General features: G+C 29.4%; 1 pseudogene; it reads left to right on the forward strand.

Annotated features, from left to right (window-relative positions):
* The first annotated feature begins 16,697 nt into the window (after positions 1 to 16,697).
* LOC135950307 (phenoloxidase-activating factor 2-like) lies at positions 16,698 to 18,412 on the forward strand (annotated as a pseudogene).
* The last annotated feature ends 1,992 nt before the right edge of the window (positions 18,413 to 20,404 follow it).

Below are 20,404 nucleotides of genomic sequence, written 5' to 3' on the forward strand. Positions count from 1 at the left end.
CATTTTAGGATTAAAAATTTTATTACGAAATAAATTAATAAAAAGAAATCTTAATTTTTTCTTATGTTATACACACAAATATTATTATAAAAATATTAAATGGACAATTATTTACTAAATAACATAAGAAAAGTCATATTAATCGTATAAAAAATAATGTAAAAACTAATTTAATTTTTTAGCATACCTTTTATACAACTTTGTGCACTTATTGTGCTGTGGGGAATATTTTTTTGAATACTAATACTAGTACAAATTGTTCTACTAATACATTCTCACGACTTAGGTTTTTGACAATCAAGTCTCGTATCTATGTTACCCTATGTCTGGATGTTTTTTTAGCTATTGTCACCTTGTTTATTTTATTTTTGTAGTTTTCTATTTATTTTTGTAGTTTTTGTATACATATGTATGTATATTTAAAGAATATATGTATGTATGTTTATTGTCACGTACGATATTATATTTTATTAAAAAATCATTCAAAGATTGTTTTTATTTATTTAAATATGACGGATTGTAAAGGAAAAATATTTGGTTTAGTATAAGAAATTAAAAGAAAACATAATGCCTCTCACGATTCGCATATTTATACGTGTACCTCAACATTAGTATCCGTTTTATGGAATGCCCGTTACACACAGCGTATAGATTAGTGATAATGAAATGACAAGTAAGAGGGGATGAGGATAAAAAGAATTGCATATACAGGACAGCTTTAAAAATGAAACAATGTTGCTTGTAGACATGCCAAGAGACAAATTCGGAAACACCAATGATGGAAACACAGCACGTCGTTTTTCGAAATGCCCAGAAGTCAGTCGATATTGATGTTAAACTAATTAAATGTTTTCATATAATACTGGAATGTATACATACATTTGGGTTATACAATCAATTCCATAGCTTTTGAACAATTTGCAATATTTTCTAAAAAATATTCATTGTACAACATGCCTATAACTATTCATAAGATCATCTTCCATGGGTAATACATAAATAATACAAAATAGTATACATCTTATTGGACAGCTGTCTGAAGAAGCTCAGTATTTGCAAGAAACAAGGACAACATAAATTATGGTGAAAAATTTACCAGGAAAACGTCAAATTCACACAAATACAGATTTATTGCATGGACTTTTAACGTCGTCATATCCTGTAATTTGCATTTTGCGTAAACCGCCTAAGCTAAAATTGCAATTTTAACAAGCGATATTTTACAATTTTTGAAAGATCCAGAAATAAAATGCAAAACAAGGTATCATCAAAAAAATCGAATGTTTTTTTTTTGAACTTTGTAAGTTTATTAGTCAAGTTCAGTTTTGTTAAAAAAAAATTATATGCAGTTTTGTTTATCAGACATACAGCATAAGAAAAAACATAATCATTCCTATTTTCATTTATATTTTAATACATTTTAATTTTAATACATATTTTTTTTTGCTTTTCATCTACTAGGTATTGAACACCCTATCATCTACCCAACGTAGAGGCAGAACCCACTTTATATTACGACATTTGCGTTCCCAGATATGATGTATAATTGTGGCAATTTTTTTTTCTAATTTAAAATTTTTCATGAAAAATCGTTATGACATCAAAGTTTGAATGGGCCTACTCCCTACGTTCAAGTTTTTCCAAACATTCTTTATATGCCATTCGATTCCTATGAGTGTCCACTTATCGTGCCCGTTCCCAGATATGATGCCCATTGCCTTACATAATTGTGGCAATATGATTTCTAATTTGAAATTTTTTATTAAAAATTTGTTCATTAAATCAATGTTTCAATGGACCTACCCCCCACGTTCAAGTTTTTCCAAACATTCTTTGTATGCCATTCGATTAATTTTTTTAGTGAAAATAATTTAAATAACAAATTTTCAAGAAATATTGAATATATATTAATAGTTATTATATTATATAAAAAATAGTAAACTTGTGTATTTAATTTACTACGAAAAAATCTTAAATAATCTCCATTTATTTTTCCACCATGCTGAGCAATTAATTTTTTGTTTCTGCTTTATTTCATTAAAGAATTATTTCATGAAAGTATTTGATATAGAGTGACCACACGGAAAATATATTTTATGATTCTTTTTCGTAGCAGTTTGGTCAAATAAAAAGTGAAAAATTAAATTCACTATCAGCCCAATTATGAATAAAAAATTCCGCGGGAGTTTGTTCCCCGGGAGTTTTTTCTCATTGAAATTGAATAGGAAAAATGAGAAAAGGGAAAAAACTCCCGCGGAATTTTTATTCATAATTGGGCTGTATATGATAACAAAAGTCAAAAAAATAAGTGCGTAATCATAAAAAGATTTGCAAGATTAAGTTATGTATATGATTTTTAAGTATTAATACATATATGTAGCTAGTTGTCACACATCATTTCTCGTACGCATAACCAGTTGTTTGATCTGATATTTATGTTTGCAATGTAGGGATATATGTATATCATTCATGCGCAGCCCATAGCACAATTGTGTAAGATCAAATCACACGTATTCTTATGCTCTTATAGCCTTTTTACACTAAGCGTCATCTTAGAGGAATGAGTGGAAGATGATGAAAATGAAAAAAGTTGTTTACACTTGTATCATCTCTCATCTTTCATCTTTCTTTTTAAATACATAAAATCTGCTTATAATTAATGAAAAAAAATAAAATGGAAAATTCTTCAATTATCGGATTAATAATTGCACTTGAAGAGCGAAATCAATTATTAAAACAATATATAGATCTGCTTGATGTTATTATGGACAATGACTTTATTATGGAAGATGAAGAAATCTTACCAATTGCAAAAAATTTACTTACTTTGTTCAGTCCCGCTCATTTTGTGACGTTTAATTTTTTTATACATATAAACAAATGTAATTTTTTTAGTGATGACACTAAAATTATCGAAAGATGATGATTGGAACAAAATGAGATAGGAACATCTTGTGAAGATGATGAAAGATGACGCTTTTTTGCTCTGTATATTTCTTATGGGAAGATGTTGTCATCTTGCCAATTGATGAGAGATGAAAGATGAAGCTCAGTGTAAAAAGCCTATTACATTTTAGTAGTCGTTGTCCACTCAACGAGACAACTAGGTATACGCATGAGCACTGGTGTATGACTTTTTCTTTATTTTTTCAGTTTTTGTATTTGTGGGTGCACTGAATAAAATATAGAATTGAATGTGTTGGTGAGGAAATTTATTTTTGCATATGTCTGATGTACAGTAGCCCAAGAAAGTCTACATACAGCAAAAATTATTATGTTACTTTAATTTAAAGCAGTTTTTTTATGAGATATATAATAATACATGTCTTATGTCGATTTTAGCAAAAAAAAATTCAAATAACTCCCAAAAGTTCACCGTTATTAGAGTTATTGATTCTGAGTAAAATAACGAAAAATTTATTTTCGGTCACTCCTACTTTTGGGTGGGCGGGGCTATTAAGTTTCATAATATTTTGAACATTAAAGCCCAAAAACCCCAAAAAAAATTTCGTTATTTGAGAAATAAAGGAGAAATTTTGGACGTGATAGGAAATGTTGCTAAACCCGACTTAAGTGTTGTTGTTTTAATTTTTTTTAGTGTGAATTTATTTTTTTAACAAATATATTTCATTAATTTTAACTTACAAATACTGCTTTCAACGAAAGAAATTTAATTTGAATTCCTGTATGTAGACTTTATACATTTATATACCTGCACAATTAATTGGTTTTGAACATTGAACTCTCCCTTTCCAATTTTACGTTGAGCTATCTCCTTTTAAATAAACTGGCATATTTTTTTATACCCTTCAGCTTCGTGAGAAGGGTATATATAAGTTTGTCATTCCGTTTGTAATTTCTACATTTTTCATTTCCGACCCTATAAAGTATATATATTCTGGATCCTTATAGATAGCGGAGTCGATTAAGCCATGTCCGTCTGTCTGTCTGTCTGTCCGTCTGTCTGTCTGTCTGTTGAAATCAATTTTCTGAAGGCCCCAGATATCTCCGGGATCCAAAAAATTTCATCAAAAACCACAATGTATTGCATGCTTTGATAAAAAAGCAACAAAACGTATGTTTTGTTATGGATGTGCATGCTTTGCGTATTTTGTTTTTTTTTGTGTTTTGTTTCTTTTGGCGTTGTTGTTGTTTTTTATACAACTAAACGGTTGTTTGGTTGTGTGTTGGTTTTTTTGACAAAAAAGCAACAAAACGTATGGTTTTGGATGTGCATGCTATGCGTATTTTGTTTTTTTTTGTGTTTTGTTTCTTTTGGCGTTGTTGTTGTTTTTTATAGAACTAAACGTTTGTTTGGTTGTGTGTTGGTTTTTTTGACAAAACAGCAACAAATCGTATGTCTGGATGTGCATGCTTTGCGTATTTTGTTTTTCTTTTGTGTTTTGTTTCTTTTGGCGTTGTTGTTTTTTATACAATTAAACGTATGTTTGGATGTGTGTTGGTTTCATTGGCTTGCGTATTTTGTTTTTTCTTTTGGTGTTTTGTTTCGTTTGGCGTTGTTGTTTTTTATGTTCTTGATAAATTTAGGATGCTGTACGCTGAAAGTGGGCAATGTACATACATACATATATACTAATTATAAAAAATAATAATGCATCCACAACAAAGGTGAAGGGTATATAAGATTCGGCATAGCCGAATATAGCACTCTTACTTGTTTAGATACATTTTGGTGATTACGTGCCACTAGTGGGATGATTTTTGGCAAGCTTTTACTTCATCGGCTCGAGTTCCTAGTGGAACTACTGGAAGAGTTTGACGAAAATCTCCAGCTAGCAATACAGTAATTCCTTCCATAAAAAAAAGTATTTGATTTTATGTCCTGGTGAGCTCTATTTAGTACCTCAAATCCATATTTATGAGCCATCCTCATCCAAAATAAATAATTTACAATGCCTTGCTTAGATATTTTAAAGAAAGGCATATCAATGTGATTCAATTCTAGGGAAATTTTAAATGTAGCATGTGCTGTTTTCCCACCATCTAATAAAGTGGCAGATATGATGATGCTACTGCTAACGCAATGTTAGCATGACTCCGAACTTTTGTAAGAAGAAGATTTAATAGAAATGTTTTCCCAGTACCTCCAGGAACTAATGTTTACATCGCAGTTAGTTTCTGCTAAATATTCCGAATTTGGGTGAGTGTTCAATCTACGCGTGTGGGTAAACCATAATCTGTTAAAAGAATTATAAGGATTGCATCCTCAATTTGTAGTATTAAGCGTATCGGCCACATTCATATATTGCCACTTCGTCATTTTCACTTTCTAATGAAAATGTTGCCTGGTCGATACCTTTGTTAATGTGTTTGCAAATATATTTTATTGACTTCACAGAGTTGTAAATTTCAACATTAATATGTGAACTGAATGTACGTAACAACACAGGATTATAGGGAACTAAACATCGGTTGTCAATTTCCTTATCATTTATTTTTAGAGTAAAACCGCTATTTTGGGTAGCCCTCATCTATCTGTGTTTCACCTACTAATTCTTTGGATACTTTTTTGTTCTCTTACCATCTTTCATGCAAGGTGAATTGATGTTCATTGTACCTCAAGGACCATGAATCATGCTATTTCTGACAATATTGTAAATTGGATCTATTTCAAAATTTGGTATTTCTACCTTGTCGATCAAGTTAGGTGAGATCCATTGCAATATGCAATATGTGAACATGAGGCATACCACGTTTTTGCCATTCTACATACAGTAGCCCAATAAAGTCTACATACAGGAATTCAAATTAAGGCCCTAATTTTGTAAATCACGTCACCAAAGTGATATTTGTGTGCAAAGCAAAAACAACAATTCACACATTTCAAAAATTTGTTTTTGTTTTATGTACAAATTGTGAACCAAACAAACGCATAAAAATTCAAGCGTTGATTTGCCTTTCATAATTTGAAAATGTACACAAAACAAAAACAAATTTTTAAAATGTGTGAAATGTTGTTTTTGCTTTGCACATAAACATCACTTGGTGACGTGATTTACAAAATTAGGGCCTAAATTTCTTTCGTTGAAAGCTGTATTTGTAAGTTAAAAGTAGTGAAATATATTTGTTAAAAAAATAAATTCACACTAAAAAAATTAAAACATCACTTAAGTCGGGTTTAGCAACATTTCCTATCACTTCCAAAATTTCACCGTCATTAAATTTTTTGATTCTGAGTCAAATAACGAACATTTTTTTGGTTTTTTTGGCTTTAATGTTCAAAATATTATGAAACTTAATAGTCCCGCCCACCCAAAAGTAGGCGTGACCGAGAATAAATTTTTCGTTATTTTACTCAGAATCAATAAGTCTAATAACTGTGAACTTTTGGGCGTTATTTGAATTTTTTTTTGCTAAAATCGACATAAGACATTTATTATTATATATCTCATAAAAAAAACTAAAAAAACTGCTTTAAATTAAAGTAACATAATAATTTTTCCTGTATGTAGACTTTCTTGGGCTACTGTATATATAGCATCGTGTTTTTCCAAATATGTTTCCATTGGTCAATAGCGCCATTAGTTTTTTTATGTTTAAGTGAAACACTTTTCCAATGATGTCAAGTACGGTTCCTGTGATAATAATAACGTATTTGCTATTTCTTTCCATTTAGGATTACACGTAAATCTAATAAAGATCAGGAAGACCAAAATGGCGAACATAACAAGCATAGGGCCTTTTCGGAAATTTAGCACCTTATAATTTTGTATCGTGTGGTGATTAAGTAATATGGCACAGAAAAACTAAAATTGTTGGTTGTTGAAAAATCTCCAACAACTCCAGTAATAACGCCTGCATGACATCAATTATATTAAAGGACTGGTTCCATCACGAATTTTTACAAGTAAGTTGTTCATAACTAAAAATATAAATTCGACTTTGAAAACTGAAAGCGGTTTCATTCCGAAAAAAATTTTCGTTTTACTTTTTCTGAAGAAGCAAAAAACGGAATTAATTCCACTTTCGATCGGAATGAAATTCTTTGACAGGCCTGTATATAGGTATATACAAATCTTTTTAAAATTTTGTTGCGGATCAAACCATAATTCACAATAGCTCCCATATAAGGCCTACTACCGATAATCACTTTAACGAGCTTAAATATTGGTATCCAAATAAAAAAAAAAAAAAATAAGTTTTATTACCAATGAGAAAAAAATTATTGAAATTCTAAAAGATAAATTCCTTGCTCAGTGCTTCAGCGACTATAGATTCTTTCTTCTTTACTATTAATTTATTTTTCAATTATTGAAGGCATACCGGATCCGGAGCAACATTTTAACATACATACAGTTTGTAATGCATAAATTTGTTAATATTTTTTTAATAAAAATTTAATTCAAATTCCATTTGTTATTTATTATCTTAAAAAATTAAAGCTTAACTATAAAATAAAAAAAAAGAAAATTTAAATGTTTTGTGGAGGTGTTGGAGTTTCTTGTGTTTCTCCCAATGGTGCAGATGGTGGTGTTGGGGTTGCCATTTACGGTGCAATTGTGAATGGTGGTATTGGGGCTGTTGGTGGTACAGCCGTAGGTGGGGTTGTATTTAAAAAAAAAAATTATTAAACTTTTTTGGTAATAGTACTTACATATAAACCGTGTTTTTTTACACAATGTATTCATCATCATTGTGAAGTGCTTCGAAGTGACTTCATATATGTTTATATTAACCCATTAGGAGACAATTATAAATATTATTTATTACCTTGTCATACAGACTTTATTTATTAAAGTTCCGATAACTTAAAAATTAATATTATACTTTATACTAAGTCCCCTTTTACAATGCAGAAATTTAAAGGCACACATTTTTCTCATTCTCTTTTGAACTAACCTAAACCTGTGTAAAACACACTCTACCTCTTCAACCCCTTGCCCACAAACTTCGTCTGTCTGCCTTTCAATTTCTGCATTGTAAAAGGGGACTTAGGGCCATTATTACAACTTGCTTTTATGTTCGTAATAGTAATAGTTAACTTTAAGGGTACCTTTTTCTATTGCTTAAATTTTCACCTTTCACTATTTCGAACATAAAGGAAAGTTGTAATAATGGCCCTAATTTGTTAATTTAATTTGTCTATACAAAATATTTATTTAATATTTTCAATCTTATTACTTACGACTATTATTAGTATACATTTTATAAATGCTTGTGTGAACTAATTTGTATAAGTAAATATTGCCATAACAATAAAAAAATTTTGTTTTTAGTAAGAATTGTGCTAAATTTCCCAATTATTGATAAATTCACTGACATTTATTGTTGTGGGATATGCTAGTTCCTTTGTCCCCTTTTACAATGCAGAAATTGAATGGCAGACATTTTACTCATTCTCTTTTGAACTAACCTAAACCTGTGTAATACACACTGTACCTCTTCAACACCTCGCCTTCAAACTTCGTCTGTCTACCTTTCAATTTCTGCATTGTAAAAGTAGACTGCGCATTTCACTGGTTGCTTAGGCCAGATCATCAGGAAACCTTTTCCCAAAAGGCTTTAGAAAAACTAAAGATATTATACAAATCAAACTATAGAGTGAATGAGAATTACAGACACTCAAGCTTTATTTGTAAAAATATCAAAGCTTAAACAAAAAATCAACAATAAACAGTGAGTTTATCTTTTCTTACATTTTGTTTTTTATTTATGTATTTATATTATTGAAATATTTAAAACATTTTTAGAACATTGAAAATATTGTTAAGCGTTCTGAGCATAAGTATTTTTTATACAAGACTTTTAAAATCAACAAGTTGACAACACCGTTAGTAAATGTCACGTTGAAACGTAAAGAAATTCTGTTTTTAACAGGTTTAGACGTTACAGTTACGTTACATTGTGTCACTATAACTGCTTTAACTACTTTACACACAATAGAAACGATCAGCTGTTCCGTTCCGTTAAGGTTACATTACATTACAGTCGGCTAATCCACCCTTTAGGGTTGTTGTTGTTGGTGGTGCTGTCGTGGGCGGTGGTGGTATAGCCCTAGGTGGTATTGGAGTTGTTGCTGTTAGAGGTATCGCCGTATGTGGTGCTGGTGGTGTATTCGTTGGAGGTGACCAATACAGCTGTCCTTCTTGAATGGGCCCATAGTACTGCCCACCGTATATTGGCGGCGGGCCGTATGTTGCCTGTGGCCCGTAAGTAGCCGGTGTGCCATATGGAGCCGGTAGACCATACGATATTGGTGATACGCTGCCGGTGGACCAAATTATGCCGGTGAGCCATACGTAGCCGGTGGCCCGTATGTTTGATGCGCATTTCGCGGAATTGGCGTATTATTTAAATTTGAACGCTAAACAAAAAAATTAAAATAATGTTAATATTTGATGTTTTAAAGACATTATTATGTACTTACCCATCCTTCTCTAGTCACACCATATCGTCCCCGCCCACGACGACTTTTCAAAATCAGTTTTAAGACATCCTTAAAGAAAATGATTAATAAAACATTTAAATAATTATAAATTTATTAATAAGAAAAAATTTGTAACACTTACCAATGCATCCTTCTCCATGGCGTAGTAATTTATAAATGGCGGCTTTTATTGGAAAAAGTAGCATTTGAAAATTCACCACTGTATATAGATATGGCAACTTTATAAAAAGGACTGGAATGAAACAACGCCTATAAAGCTAGGTACTCTGTTCAAAATTTCGTGCGAAATGCTGTCAAACTACATATAAAATATTTGGAATGAAATATGAGATCGAAAATAACTCGTCCATATACCCTATGGATTTTTGTGATAAAAATAAATCGCTGAAAATAACAGTTATAATATGATTTTTATTTAAATGGTTTGGTATGCCCTTTATTCGTTTTTGTTGTTTTTTAATGGTTTGGTGTGTGATAAACAATTCATTTGTTCTTGTTCTTAATAACTGTTAATTTCGCTTTTATTTACATACAATAACATATTATTAGTAATTTTTAACAAATTATGGAAATAATATGATAAGTATGAAGTAATGAAGCACAAAGTATACAGAGGCGTCACGAGACAGAAAATAATATAGTTCTATATTTGTTTCATTTTTAGTAACAGCCCTTTTCATTTTGTTTTAGTTTTAATTTTCTGCCGCAATAATTCAATTTCTTTCCGATTTAGTTTGATGCAATCATTTATTTTTGTAATATTTCACTTTTAATTGTCATTGTACATGTTTTATTTTGCAAATGTAAAAAACAACCAAGAATTTTGTTTCATTTAAATTTACACGTAAACAATACACACATTTTTATAATTTTCCATTTTAAAAAATTTTGTGCCACATACTACGTTTATACGCACGGCTTATTCGCAAATAAAAATATTGCAATTAGAAAAAAATGCCGCATAAACAGTGAATTAATTTTTTATTTGCGAATAGCTAACTCACGAAAACAATTCCTGATTAACGACACTATTTGCAAATAAGATATTAAGCATTGCCATATGTTTTAACGCTTTTAGTTTATTAAGACGTTTTTTAAATATTTCATTGCGTTTTTGAATTAATTGGATTGCAAGACGGACAAGAATTTTTGATTCTATAATTTTTACATTTAAAAAAATAAAAAATGTATCATATTTTATTCAATAAAAGAGCTACCAAATAATTACATTTTACCATCCGGAAATCTCATAAAAACAAGAATTTTCCGTAACTAATGTGACATATAAACAGTGAGTTAGTTAATTGCAAATATTTTTTATTTGCGAATAGGCTACGTATAAACGTAGTAACAGACTACGAAAAAATTGTCTTACAAATTTATTTGTTTGTTTTGTTCACATTTCCTTGTCTACCAAATTCGTGTTGTATATAACGTTTTGCTTTAACACATCACTGATATTGTAGTACAAAATATATTGCTATCTCTTTTTTATGAGAACTGCCCTTACATCTGATTTGGCGTTTTTAAAACGTCAAATTTGACACTTATGTATATTCTGTGAATGAAATCTGAGTAATAGAAATGAGAATTTTTTTTTAATTTGTTATAAATCTTTTGATAAATTTTATATACTTAAGCGTTGATTTGCATCAAATGAATTTTTGCGATTTATTTTTCATGTTCGCAGATAGAAGTCAAAAGCTGACCTTTACGAAAAAAATAAATTATAAATCACTCATCCAGATTATTTGTGTTTGTTTCTTTTCTGTTTCTCTCAACCCCAAACCTAAAATGTTCTCGAATAAATCACTCTCTCAGTGATATACATATAACTAAAAATTATATTTAAATGGCTGCTAATGAGAATTTACATTGAAATGAAAGTAACCCGTTATTTTCGGTCTCTGGTAAAAATATTTCAGAATCAACGTCCGCATCGTTTTGCGCCAAATCAGGTTTAGTTTTATTTTCCATTTTGGAACACTATAATTTTATTTATCACTGTTTTTATGTGTATACAATTTCATCACACTAAAAATATGGCAATATTATGAAAAATATAGAATGGAACAGCGTTCATAACTGTAAACGTTATTATTGTATGTAATTCAACATTTGCTTAAAATTAAATTTATGTAAAAGCATAATAAAATTTTAAATAAATTGTGTTATTGAATTTGTTGTATTTCTTAAGGTACGGTCAGACACAGCTAATATTTGACGTTTATCGTCAAATATTTCATTGTTTGAATCTGACCACAAATAAAATTTAGAGCAAACAACAAAACAGATGATTTTAGTCAAACAAAATTATTTGACGGCTAACTAAATATTTTCTTAATGTGAACATAGTGTGACCACTAGCTATATAAATAGCTAAAAAATATATAATTTGATCTAACAAATCTTTTTAAGGTTAAATCATTTGTTTCGAATTGTAAAGCAGTTATTTTATTAAAGTTTTATTGAATTTTGTTATCATACATTGAATTTAATTTTTCACTTTTTGTTTGACCAAACTGCTGCGAAAAAGAATCATTAAATATATTTGCTGTGTGGTCACACTATATCAAATATTTTCATGAAATAATTGTTTGATCAAATAGAGCAAAAACAAAAATTATTTGCTCAGCATGGCGGAAAAATAAAAGGAGACCATTTAAGTATTTTAGGCACTAAATTATATACACATCTTCATTTTTTTTTTAAACATTAATACATATTCAATATTTCTTGAACATTTGTTATTAAAATTATTTTCATTAAAAAAATTGCATCAATAAATGAAGTCTTCTTCTTCACATAAAAATCATTCAGCCTAGAATGACATACTGGGAGAAAAACTAATTGAAAATATGAAGTCTATGTTGCGATTTTTGCATTTTTATGCGATTTATATTTTTATACGTTTCACATACATAGTCCGATGTTTGATTATTTTTTGTACATAGTACATGGAATTTTTTAATTCACAAAATTGCTCAAATGTATTGAATATTTATTGTATTTGTACAGATTGAATTTAAAATCAAAGAAAATAGTTTAGACATATTTACATAAAAAGTATGATTTGATTGCAATTAAAAATTAATTCTTAAACAGTATGATCTGTTTAATTTACTTTTTACTGCAGAAGAAGAATATGTCTAATAATATTTTTTACTTTTCTGATATTTTTATCATAAAAAATTGTTATTCTAAATCTTTAGATAGTACAATTGAATTGCAATTATTTAACAATTTATGTAAAAAAGAAAAAAATTTCCGTAAAATTTTATAAATTTTGTGAACATGTTCTTATTCTGAATGAATAAAGTTTGGAAAAACTCGTGTTCTATAAATAATATTTAATAAAAAAAATCATTTCAATTATTAATTGCCTTTTTCAACCAAAGTATAAAAAGTAGTCTGACTTCTCTATTTTTCAATTGTCGATTAAATATAGTTCAATTCACGTTAATTTTTTAACACACAGAATTTTATAATTTTATTTTAGACTTCTATCTCATTTTAATTTCCGATTACTGTTAATTTTACCATAGTAATATTCGTTTTGTTTGAATAAAAAGATTTTTAGTTCACAATTTCACTATTTTTTTTTTAAACATAAATACATATAAAAATATTTCTTGAACATTTGTTATTTAAATTATTTTCACTAAAAAATTGCATCAATAAATGAAGTCTTCTTCTTCACATAAAAGTCATTCAGCCTAGAATGACATACTGGGTGAAAAACTAATTGAAGACATGAAGTCTATGTTGCGATTTTTGGATTTTTATGCGATTTATATTTTTATACGTTTCACATAGTTTCATAGTTGTGTAGCTAATCAAGTAACCAGTTAGGTAGCTAGTAAAGTAACTGACGCTATGTAACCGATATGTGAATCCAATAAGTTGACTACTTTGGACCAGCTATTGGACAGTCTCATTGTAAACAAAAAAGGTCCCTGCTTAGGACATGAACGTGTTAAAATAACTAGTTTCCACCCTAAACGATTGGTAAAATCACTAGTTCGGGACTGTCTCCTAGAACTGCTGGGTAGCTAGTAAGTTATACAAATAGCTTTTGTGGAATCTACAAAATGAGTGCATTATTTGTATTTGACAATTTTTCCAATTAAAAAATGGTATTGAATAGAGATTCCAGTAAAATTTCAGGAATTCGTAATCTATATTCATGTTTAGTTTGTGATTAAAAGCTTAAATATAATCAAGTTTTTAGGTCATTTAAATATACATATGTATGTGTGTCAATGGATTATATTTTGCAAAATCTAAAACGAATATATATACATATGTACATATGTATACACTTATTTTTTAAAATAAATGCAGGTATGTTTATTTATTTTTGACTTTGCGATAAAGCAATAAATCTAAACAATTCCTGCCGTTTTCGATATTTTTTGATTTTTTTAAAACAAAAAAATTGGATATTTTTACATAAAAAATATATTTTTTGCTTCAATTTGTTATTATAACTCCGAACCTACTGCGCCGATTAAAACGCAATATATATATATGGGGCATTTCCTGTCAAGTGAAATAACTTTTGAAATCGATGTCTATATGTGAAAATTTTTGCATAGCATGGGGAAAATGTTTTCAACATTCAATCAATCGAAAGAACATTAACTACTCAATTTTATGTATGTATATCAAACAAAAACGTTAAATTTTGTGAAAATTATCGAAATCACTTAATTGTGAATAAATTCGAAAAGAATCAATCGATTTTTATCTTCATTTTGTTGCTATTATACACAGCTTTGCGACAAAGTCATAAACATGAACAAGTTCTGACGTTTTCGATTACTCATGAGTTTTTTTAAAAAACAAAAATTTTCTATTTTCTCGTAAAAAATATATTTTTTGCTTCAATTTGTTATTATAACTACTGAGCCGATTAAAACGTAATATATAAACAGATTTTCTAAGTTTACTTCAATAATATCGGACTAACCCTTTTTGAGTTATCAAAAATTATACATTAAACACATTCAAGACAGCAGGCTACCAACTTCAATCTGTCAAAAATAAAATACACACATTTATATGAAGACGATTATTCCCAGCGGGAAAAATATGCAGTAAAGAGGCCTTCCTAAATGCCTTATTTTGCAGACACAAGGACTTCTAGCCGCATGGCAAAATCATTTCAATTTTACACGGCGTGTCATTGCGAGCCAAGGCCTTGCATACTCGCTGCTGTTAGAGGGCTGAGAGAAGGCCTACTTATGATGAGCAGCTGGTAGCCAATAAGCAATTTATTATTGTAAATTTGTAAAGAGAGTTAATCAAAGAGATGCAGAGTATTTTATTTTTTGATGTAGACTATTTTCATTTAAACACTTGTTATTAGAATGGGATTCATAGGGCTTCTTGAACACCTTCGAAGAGCAGGCAGTGTGCCTTTTAGAAGGCCTACAAACTGAAGTCCTATCATTTTTTCCCGCTGGGTTTTGACGACACCATAGATACACGGCTACACGACTACTCATGCCGATGTAGCCGAATTAGGCTAATTTTTATTTTTGTCAACTACAAAACAGAAATAGTGTTGCTAATATAATAAAAAATATAAACCAAATTAGTGCTTAAAAAAAATATATTTTTTTTACTTAATTAAGAGAAGTTTTTGATGTAAATTAATAACAGGTACATAATTAATTATAACCATATATATATTTTTACTCAAAATAATTGTTTAAATCTTAATAACTTTAGAATTTTGTAAGGTTATTTTTTATTAAAGTGGCACTGAATTATAAATCAGCTGTTTACTTTGTAGCTGTCGTCTTTAAAATAATTCAGTAGCTGCCACACGACTTCAACTAAAGTCAGCAGAATTTGTGTAGTCTGTTGTCTTGAATGTGTTTAATGCATTTAAAAAATTCACAATTTTAGAAAAAACAAATAAGATGGCTGTGCCGAATCTTATATACACTTCACCAAATTATACTTCAAAATACAAATTTTAAATATTTTTAGGTAAACAAAATTTATTTTTTTTCCAAAGTTGTTTTTTAAATTTTATCGAATTGTTATTTAAATTTTTTTTTTTAATTTTAAAAAATTATGGTTTAAAATCGAGGTTGTCCTGTTTTTTTTCCTCATATCTTAGCCATTTGTGGACTGATTTTGCTGATTTTAAATAGGAAACTTCTCGAAAGCATGTATGACAGAATTATTGAAGATTTGGATCCGAAGATATCTGGGGTCTCGACGCCGCTATCTATAAGGATCCAGAATATATATTTTATAGGGTCGGATAATTATATTGTGGAAATTACAAACGGAATGACAAACTTATATCTACCCTTCTTACGAAGGTGAAGGGTATAAAAATTTACATTGTTAATTTTGAATATCTGTATATAATACTTAAGTAAAGGGAGAAATGAGTTATTTTGTCTTAAAACGTTGCTGATGTCAGTGACCTGTTATGCCAAAAATTAAGGGCATCGAGGAACGTGCTCCTCCCATACAAAGTAAATATTTATTATCGAATATCTGGAGAACTATAATAGTACTTATGGAGTTGCGATTAAAAACAGCTGAACAGGGGAGATGTTTCCTTACATTTAAATATAATATTCATGGTCGATTATTTTGAGTTTTCATACTTCGTTTAAATTGCTTTGTTGCCACTGAAGGGGATTAGAACAGGTTGGGTAACCCGTTCCACATTCAGTGGATACTTCGTGTGTATTATTTTGACTATTATATCTAGGCTTGAAACATGCAGACTGTAAAAACATACGAAATTATTGCAGTATACAATTAAAAACTGACACAAAATGGCGTTATTAATTACATAAATTTATTTAAGTTTTTATTACATCCTTTCACATTTTTTTATTTTACTACGATACGGTTAGCGAAGCGCAACGGGTTAAGCTAATAAACATAGAGCATTATACATAGAGACGAGACACTCCGATTTGTCAAACAAAAAAAAAACAAATCATATGTCTGATAAAACAAAATACATTGACTACCATGTATATTGTTGTTGCCAGATATAGGTTTTTGACAACAGACAATTTTTGACAATTTCGCCTCTATGTTACCCTATGCTAATAAATACATATATAAAAATACAAATTAAATACTGCTTACAGTGATAACCCCTAGTGAACTTTCAAGCGATTTGAGAATGTATAAGAATACTCAGATGTTCTAAGATTTGAGTAACATCATTATTATTATCAATTTGTATATAACTAAAATCTTGTTTAAACTTAAATTTGTCCCTTGGTTTTTTTTTTATATTTTCAGTACAGACCAATCAATGGCGGCAAAAGTGCCATTGATAGTATTCAGTTTATTAACTGCTCACACTTGTGCGCAACTTTCTGTGGACGATCTAATTGGACAAGTTTTTAATAACACACCGGTGGAGACCACAACTCAAACGTTCCAACCTACACCAACAAAAACTACCAACAAAAACTACTGTTTTGGGTCAACGCAGCGAAACGGGTGGCTACAGATCATGTGGCGTGGACAAGGAATGTGTTCCCAAACATTTGTGCGTTGATGGTTCCATCAGTACAACCGGTGAAAACGTTATTAATATTCGTATCATAAATGAATTCTGTAGTTACAGTGAAATTTGCTGTGATATTCCCAATAAGGTGAGATAGTAGTTTCATATTACGTGGACCTAAATTATTATTCAACGTACATAATTTTCTGTTGAAATTAGGTGATATAATCTACACTTTAAAAGCCAAAGACTTTTTTAAAATTACGAAATTTGAGGAAGTAATTTTTGGACAAATCGTACTGTTAGCGAAATATTTCAGTCTCTCATATTCAGTTCGCCTACAAATTGTCGAAAATATAGCGACTCAATTGTATTTTTAAATTTTCAAGAAATCCGCAATAATTGAATTTTTCCATAACTGTTTTCTACATTCATAATTTAATATTAATAATTTTATTCTGTAGTCAAACTTTTTAAAATATTTGAATCTTCATACTTACAGAGAAATGAATCCGTCATTCCTCCCTATCCCAAACAACGTCACGATGGTTGTGGCTGGCGTAACAATGAAGGCATTGGCTTTAGGATCACTGGTGACACTGATAACGAGTCTGAATTTGCTGAATTTCCCTGGACTGTTGCCATTCTACGTACCGAATATGCTGGTGGTGAATTAATTCAATTGTACGAATGCGGCGGTTCGTTTATTGCTCCAAATGTTGTCTTGACCGCTTCACATTGTGTCATCAAACGCAAGCCCCATCAATTGGTTGTGCGTGGTGGTGAATGGGACACCCAAAACAGTAATGAAATTCTTCTTCATGTTGACAAGCCAGTAAAGGAGATCATTACTCATGAGAAATATAACAAAGGTACTTTATACAATGATGTTGCCCTGCTTATTCTGGAGGAACCTTTTGTTTGGCAAGAGAATATTCGCCCCATTTGCTTGCCCGAACCTAATGCCAACTTCGATCATAGCCGCTGTTTTGCCACTGGCTGGGGTAAAGACAAATTTGGTCGAGAGGGTAAATATCAAGTGATTTTGAAAAAAGTTGATTTGCCTGTGGTTCCTCAAGCCACCTGTCAAAAATACTTGCGTGACACACGCCTGGGCTTGTACTTCAACTTGCATGAAAGTTTCTTGTGTGCTGGCGGGGAAAAGGATAAGGATACTTGTAAAGGTGATGGTGGTTCTCCATTGGTTTGTCCCATACCCGGTATTGAGGGTCGTTACTACCAAGCCGGTATTGTTGCCTGGGGTGTTGGATGTGCTGAAGAGAATGTTCCTGGTGTTTATGCCAATGTTTCATACTTGCGGCCCTGGATTTCAGAAAAATTAGCTGCCAGAGGTATACCATTTACATCCTTTACTCCATAAGTTATTTTTTTGTTTGTGAAAAATTAATATTGTTACGTTATCTTTTAAAAACGGGGGTTTATTTCCATTAAATAAACCAGCTACTTTTGATTACAAATAAAAGCAGTTTAGTAGTTTAAAATTGTAACAACTCTTTATTTATTTAGAACGTACAACAATAATTTAAATAGTCACTCAGTGTTTTTATACATTGACTTTATTTCCTTTTAAAAAAGCCCAAACATAGTCAAGTTTCTTAAAAGGCTCAATAAAATGTTAATATATTTAAACAAAAATATAAAATACGAAAGGAAAATTTTCGCATTAAAAATGGGAAGCTCGGTTTTGATTTTAAACCAGTCATGGGCAAACACATACCACCATGAGTATATTTGTGTGTGTTAAGCAGCAGAGAGATGACTGCACGTTATAACAAAATGGTGGTACACTGAGAAAAGTTGTGAAAATTGTTTTTTATTGCAAATACTTTTTATGACACATATACATACGGAAATAAAAATAAATAAATACAATTTTAATAACTTATGGAAAAAAGTGACGAAGATTTAAAATTAATTTTAACATCAATTTTATGAAATTTTTTACATTTACATTTCTAGTAAAAGTAATAAAACAAAAAATAAAAAATATTTTCAAAAATATAAAAAGTAAACGAACGAAATTCAAGTAAATTTGGTTTCATTGTCATTATATTGAAAAATAAAAAAACAAATTGTATGAAATTTTTTCCAAAAAAAAATCTATGCAGAACTAATTTTATTTTACCACTTTTTACTTGAAAAAAATATTCAAGCCAAAAATAGTAAAAAAAATATTTTCTCTTGAAAAGCTTAATAGATTTTAAAATTTTTTGTGTAGACGAACGGAAAACTTAATACCAAATTTGGTGATTTAAAGACTATTTATTTTAATTATTTTATTTGATACATTTCAAATTAAAACAAAATAAAAATTATTTAATAAAAAAAATAGTTAATTTATATTTAACGTTAATAAAAAACAAAAATATTTATTTTTATTCCATTTATCATATTTAACTTCATTTTAATAATAATTCAATTCGTTTAAAAGATTTTGAATATAGAAAACATTAATAAAAAAACACAAAAATTTTAATTTTTATTCCATTTACCTTATTAAATTCATTTTAATAATAATTCAATTCGTTTAAATTATTTTGAAAATAAAATTCGATTTCGAACTTTTGATAGATATTACCGAGATATTAACTGAACTTAATTTAAAGTTCAACTAATCTATCCAAATCAATGTTTCCTTTATATTCCTTAATACGTAATAAGTCACCAATGTGTTGATCGGTTAACCTATTCCTCAATTTACTTAATATCAGTTTCATACTTGAGAAGGCCACCTCACAGTTATATGTGGTGCCAAACATGGAATATAGCTTATATACTATCTCCTTTTTTAAATTGATATATTTTGTTTCGTCTATCTTTTGCCAAAATTTCTCACCAGATTCCAAAGGAACTTCAAAATCATCACGCAATTTATGTAATTCTTCATGAAGAAAAACATCTTGTTCTTCTATTTCACAACTAAGGGGGTTATCATGTATTTCTATTGTTTTTTTTATAAATTTTAAGTCTTGAAATCTGTCATTGGAATTGGTTTTTATGGACTCAACTATTTTGGCGTATTTTTGAATACAATCAAACGTATTAAAATTAACTTCTATGAATATTGATGAAGTTTTCTTAAGATTTGATATACTATTATTTTTTAATTGATGAATTAAAAGATCTAATTTTGTACTAAATTGGTGAATAATTGTATTTAAATGAAATATTTTTATATTTTTAGCTTGCAGGCATAAATTAAGGTCATTTAATATCTCGGTAATATCACATAAAAATGCGAAATCTAATAGAAAGTCGGGGTTTTCAAGACATGGGTCTAAAATTTAGACCCATGGTTTCGTCGGCAAACATTCTTAGAATTCATCGTAGATTACGATTTTGATAACCGCTTGTTGCATTTTTTTGGCTCAATACAAATTGACCCACTCTAATGTACATACATACATATACAGTATGTCAAGAATGAGTTTACACATTGAAAATAATTAAGTACTTACAACTTTATTACCAAT

Source organism: Calliphora vicina, chromosome 2 (assembly GCF_958450345.1).
Source record: "Calliphora vicina chromosome 2, idCalVici1.1, whole genome shotgun sequence".
Lineage (NCBI taxonomy): Eukaryota > Metazoa > Arthropoda > Insecta > Diptera > Calliphoridae > Calliphora > Calliphora vicina.